The sequence below is a fragment of the Vombatus ursinus genome, unplaced genomic scaffold, assembly GCF_900497805.2.
Source record: "Vombatus ursinus unplaced genomic scaffold, bare-nosed wombat genome assembly UNPS02014772.1, whole genome shotgun sequence".
Classification (NCBI taxonomy): domain Eukaryota; kingdom Metazoa; phylum Chordata; class Mammalia; order Diprotodontia; family Vombatidae; genus Vombatus; species Vombatus ursinus.
Genome location: NW_020954550.1, coordinates 25,189,697 through 25,196,457, shown reverse-complemented (window position 1 = coordinate 25,196,457; position 6,761 = coordinate 25,189,697). Strand labels below are relative to the sequence as shown.

Below are 6,761 nucleotides of genomic sequence, written 5' to 3'. Positions count from 1 at the left end.
TGAGTTTTCTTTTGCAATATGGTTAATAAGGAAATGTGTTGCACAACTGCACGTATATGGACTATATCAAATTGTTTGATTTCTCAAGGAGGGAGGAGGGGAGTGAAAAAAGAAGAAAATTTGGAACTCAATTTTTTAAAAAAAAGAATGCTAAAATTTTTGTTAACATGCAATTGAGAAAAAAATAAAAATAATGTCAATACTAAAAATATCCCCAATTAAAACCAGAATGAAAACCCTAAAAATTAAAGGAGAGATGAATAATATTGAAAGAGAAAATGAGCTAATAAATAAAGCTAGGAACTGATTTTATGAAGAAAAGTAAAATAGAACAAAAATTGTTAATTTGAATAAGAAAGGTGAACCCCACATTACCAGTAACAAAAATTAAAAGGGAAAATGCACCACCAATGAGGATGAAACTAAAGCAATTATTAGGAATTATTTTGCCAAATATATGCCAGTAAAATTGATGAAGTGAAATACATGAATATTTATAAAATTATAAACTGCCAACGTTAACGGAAGAGTAAAAAGAATACTTCAATAACCCTGTCTTAGAAAAAGCAAATTGAACAAACCATCAATTAGCTTCCTAAGAACAAATCTCAAGGAACAGATGGATTTACCATCTGGTAAACTGGTAGAAGTAAATTCTACCAAATGTTTAAGGAAAAACCAATCCCAATTGTATATAACTATTTGGGAAAAAAATGTAAAAAAGGGATACTACCAAATTCTTTTTATGACAGAATATAGTTTTGACACCTAAACCAAGGAGAACAACAGTAGAAAAAGAAAAAATATATATATTGATTTCTCTAATGAATATCAATTCAAAAATTTTAAATAGAATACTAGCAAAGAGATTATAGGAATGTATCACAAGTATCATACTCTATAACCAGATAGGATTTATACCAGGAATGCAAGGCTGGTTCAATATTAGGAAAATTATTAACATAATTGACGATATCAATAACAAAAAGAATTATATGATTATCTCAATGAATGAAGAAAAACCCTTTGGCAAATTGTAATAGCCATTTCACTTAAAAATACTAGAAAGACCCAGGAACTATATGAACACAATTACAAAACACTTCTTACACAAATCAAGTTAGATCTAAACAATTAGAAAAATATCAATTAGTCATGGGTAGACCAAGCAAATATAATAAAAATGACAATTCTACCTAAATTCATTTACTTATTCAGTGCCATACCATTCAAAGTACAAAAATTTATTTTATAAAGCTAGAAAAAAATAACAATTCTTCTGGAAGAACAGAAGGTCAAGAATATCAAGGGAATTGATGGGGAAAAATGTGAAGGAAAGTGGCCTAGCCCTACCAGATCTCAAACTGTATTATAAAGCAGTAATCCTCAAAATTCTCTATCAGTTCTTTCTCAGGTTACAGATAGAGTCTTTCTTCATATATCCTTTATAGTTGATTTGGGTATTTATAATAGTTCAGATAATTTATTCATTCAGTATCTTTTAAAACAGCATTGCTGTTACTGTATACAATGTTCTTTTGGTTCTGCTCATTTTTCTCTTCATTATTTTACATGTCTTTCCATGTTTTTCTAAAATAATTGAGCTCACATTTCTTATAGAAGATTAACATTCCGTCACAATCATGTACCATGACTCATTCATTCCCCAATTGATGAGGATCCTTGCAATATCAGTTCTTTTCCAACAAACACAAAGAGAGCTACTATAAACATTTTAAAAAATATAGATTCTTTTCCATTTTGCCTATTTATTTTTGGAAATAGACCAAGTAATCTAGGGTTTGATAAACCCAAGGACCCAAGCTTTTGGGACAAGAGCTAACTATTTGAGAAAAATGGCTGAGAAAACTGGAAAACTTTGGCAGAAACTAGGTACAGACCAACATCTGACACCATGTACCAAGATAAGGCCAAAATGGCTATATGATTTAGACATAAAGTGTGATACCATAAGTAAATTAGGAAAGCAAAGAGTAGTTTACCTGTCAGATCTATGGGTAAGGTATGAATTTATGACTAAATAAGAGATAGAAAGTCATACCAGATATTAAATGTCTAATTCTGATTATATTAAATTTAAAAAGGTTTTGTACAAACAAAACCAATGCAACCAACATTAGAAGGATAACAGAAAGTTGGGAAATAATTTTTATAGCAGGTATTTCTGATAAATACCTCATTTCTCAAACATATAGAGAACTGAGTCAAATTTATTAGAATTCAAGTCACTTCCCAATTGATAAAGGTTTAAAGGACATAAGCAGGCAGTTTTCAGATGAAGAAATCAAAGCTATCTATTGTCATATGAAAAAATATTCTAAATCACTATTGATTAGAGAAACACAGATTTAAATAGCTGATATTCTATTTCACATCTACCAGATTGGCTAATATGACAAAAAATAAAAATGATAATTGTTGGAGGGGATGTAGGAAAATTGGGACATTAATGCATTGTTGGTGAAGTTGTGAACTGATCCAACCATTAGGGAAATCAATTTGGAATTATGCCCAAAAGGCAACCAAATTGTCTATTCCTTTTGATCCAATAATACCACTACTAGATCTGTATCCCAAAGAGAGCAAAAAGGAGAGAAAACCTATTTTTACAAAATTATTTATAGCAACTCTTTTGTGATGGCAAAGAATTGGAAATTAAGGGGATACCCATCAATTGTGAGATAGTTGAACAAATTGTGATATATGATTGTAATAGAATACTATTGTGCTATAAGAAATGACTGGAGCACACTGATTTCAGAAAAACCTGAAACAACTTACATGAACTGATATGAAGTGAAGTGAGAAGAACCAGGAGAACTTTGTACACAGTAACAGCAATATTATATGATGATGAACTGTGAATAACAGTTATTCTCAGCAGTACAATGATCTAAGACAATTCCAAAAGACTCATGATGAAAAATGCTATATAGATCCAGAGAAAGAACTGACAGAGTTTGAATGCAGATTGAAGCATACCATTTTTCACTTTATTTTTTATTTGGGAAGTATGCATCTTTCACAAAATGACTAGGATGGAAATATGTTTTGCATGATTACATGTATAACCTATATTGAATTGCTCATCCTCTGAGGGAGAGAGGATTACAAGGAGGGATAGAGAGAATTTGGAACTAATTTTTTTTTAATGCACATTAAAATTGTCTTTACACATAATTGGGAAAAATAAAATACTTTAAAGCATAGAAATAAATAGAGCTTTTCTTAAATGATAAGTAGTATCTGTCTAAAAGAAGAAGAAGCATCATTTTTAATGATGATAAACTTGAAGCATTCCCAATTGGAACAAGGGTGAAACAAGGAAGTATATTATCCCTATTATCATTCAGTTTTGTACTAGAAATGCCAACAACTGCAATAAGACAAGAAAAAGAAGTTGAAAGAATAAAAATAGGCAAAAAAAAGCAAAATGATCACTCTTTGCAGATGATATGAGCTACTTGGAGAAGCCTAGAGAATCAAATAAAAAACTAGCTGAAAGAATTAACAACTTCAGGAAAGTTGCAGGATATAAAATAAATCCACAAAAATAACCAGTATTTCTATACACGACCAACAAAACCCAGCAGGAAGCAATAGGAAGAGAAATTCCATTTAAAACGACTGCAGACAATATAAAATACTTGGTAGTCTATCTGCCAAGAGAAACCCAGGAATTTTATGAACACAATTACAAAACACTTTTCACAAACACACACACACACACACAGATACACACACAATCTGAACAATTGGTGGAATATTAATTGCTCATGGGTAAGCTGAACCAACATAATAAAAATGACAATTCTAGCTAAGTTAATTTACTTATTTATTGTCATATCAACCAAACAACTAAGGAATTATTATATAGATATAGGAGAATTATTATAAAATTCACTTGGAGGAACAAAAGAACAAAAATATCAAGAGCAGGGGAAGGCAGGGAGAGAATCTGGAACTCAAAATGTAATTGGGAAATATTTAATGAAATAAACAAAAATATTTTAAAAGATTGTTTACTTTTAATTTTATAGGAAATTTCTAACCAATCATCCTTCATTCTCTAAACTTCACCACTATGCTCCCACATGGTTACCTTCTCTCCTCCCCCCTTTTTTTCAGTTCTCCTTGTATATGTTATCTCCTCTAATTTGAATGTAAACTCTATGAGGATAGGGAGTGTCTTTCTTTTCTTTTTTTTCTCCTTATATTATTTCCCCAGAAATTAGCATAATATCTGCAGATAGTAAGCACTTTTTAAATGTATTTTGTTGACTTGTTTTGACCTTAAGGAAGAATTTACAATGAGATTTTGTTTCAAAAAGCAAGGTTTGTTGGTGGTATAGAATGTGAGCCAATGTCCAACACTTTAACTTCCTCTGTTTTTAAAAACACATAATTATTACAAAACATGACATGCAATAGTAGCATTGTTTTTTCCATTCTACTAGGAAGAAAAATGGATGTCTTAGAGTTGAAGAAGGACAGAAGTCTTCTTTATTCTTTCTGGAGTCAGGTCTATGTATTATCAGCCAACCTTTGAGAATCTTCTCAGTTACAGCCTCTAAGGTTCTGGTTCTTCCACGGACAGAGGAATGTTTCCCTTAATGAAGAAAATCTAGCCCAGTTTTGGATAGAGAAATGAGAAAAAAAGGAAAAGTAAAAAGAAATTCATTTGGCTGGGGATATTCCAGGTCCACTTTGCCTCACCTCCCTTCACCTTTGCTCCTAAGTATAACTGTCTCATGATATGTGGAGCAACCTCCTCAGGCCACCATAACTTCATATTATGCTCAAAGACCTCTGACCACAGGAGGGGAAAAAAGGTAAATTAAATATGACTGGTTCTGTCCCCTGTATAATAGAGATTGGGCCTCAATAAATATAACATCCCTTTTCGCACAATTTGTCATCTTTTTTACATCATCCTAGAATTTCCCCATACTAACTGCTTGTCCTTTTAATAACTTCTTCCAAATTTTGTAAGGCATAGATATATGAAACAATGGAAATGATCAGAGAAAGTGTTCATGTCTGAAATTGTTAATTGTTCATGATCTTACCTCTGAAGTTTATAAAATGCTTGAGAAGCATGATTTTTAAAAGTGTGTGAAATGTTGGTCAACTGGGAATGTCAAAGCCTGGGTTCAATCACAATAACTAGAAAATCCCCACAGATATTTGACCCATTACTAATACCTACAGTAAAAGGTCTATCCTGAGGAACTCAATCAACCTTCAAAACAATGAATCAATAGCTTCTTCTCTGCAAGGCTGAATTGTTTTTTGTTCTTAAATTCTCTCATTCATTTATTCATCCTCCTATGCATACACATCAACAATGAGTAGATTATAGCTTTTTCAGGACTATGCATCAGTTTGCCATAATTACATTGTAATGTAAATGCATGAAGGGACTTTACACGAGTCAAGCAATGACCTTGATTTATTTTTCCAGGTCACAGGGATCCATCTTTAAAACTCATCAAAATTTCCAGCTTAATAATAGGTGTCAGCATTAACTATTCCATTGGGCTGTCACAATCATATTTCCTGGATAAGTTAATAAAAAGAAAGAAAGGAAAATAGCAGATATGGAAAAATCAGTTTCCTTTTAAAATTTTGAAAATGCAAATCTTATATAAATATTTGTAAAAGTGAGCTCAGGGCACAAATTTATATGGAATTGAAATCAAATAGTATAAAAATACAAGGGAATGTATAAGGCAACATGGTATATTAGAAAGGATGCTAGACTGAAAAGAGACTGGTTCTAACTTTCTTTATGTCAATAAATAACTGACTCTATGACCTTGCCTTGAGCTAGAGAATTATTTCTTTCTTCTTTTTTTAGAGTCATACTGGCTTTATTGTGGACAAACAAAGTTTCAGGGGATTAGGAGTTGGCATTGGGGCCCTTCTTCTTGCCAAAGGTGGGCACTACCTTGACTAAGAGACGATTGTACTGCATCCTCCTCTTAACATGCCCAGGCTTCTTGTTCTTCTTTTTCTGCTTGGCCACCTTGGGATTCCGACCTCTCACTTTTCCAGCTCAGGCCAAAGAGTCAGGGACTTTACCTCCTAGCATCCAAGCAGCCACTTTCAGAGTGGACAGAAGCTTCACCTCACACTGCTCCAAGATGGCTTCATCCACCAACAAGGAGCCACTCAGAAGCAGGACCAATCCTTGGGAGCGATGCCCTCCAGGGGTGCCACTTGGGCCTCATCTGGGCCACGGTCTATTGCCTGGTCACCTCGAGGGGTGCAAAGCCTGCACAGGGACAAACAGCTGCATGGTGGTGATTCAGATGTGGTGGTCCTGCTTCCTGCACAGCGAATATGGAGACCAGAAACCTAGGGAATTGATTTTACCTCCATATGTGGTCCTTAGTTTTCTTAAATGAAAAATGAAGAAATTAGATTAGATGACCTGTGAACTCTCTTCCAATTCTAAAATTGTATGATATCTGATGATACCTCCATTTTCATTTTTGTGGTACTTCAAAAACAAGAAAGGCAGCACAGTCTAGTATAAAGGGTAGCAAGTTTAGGAAAGTAGGAGGAAACTCCATTTTCCTAACTATCTTTCCCAGATGGGTACAGTGTTCCAAGTCTATCTGCATAAGAACACTTTTAGTAGCTAAAACCCCAGATACTTTGGAGATTTTTTTAAGAACTGTGCTCAAATCCTCCCTTAGACATTTACTCACTATGTGACCTTAAGCAAGTCACTT

General features: G+C 33.3%; 1 pseudogene; it reads right to left on the bottom strand.

Annotated features, from left to right (window-relative positions):
* Positions 1-5,923: 5,923 nt before the first annotated feature.
* LOC114044042 lies at positions 5,924-6,322 on the bottom strand (annotated as a pseudogene).
* Positions 6,323-6,761: the final 439 nt, after the last annotated feature.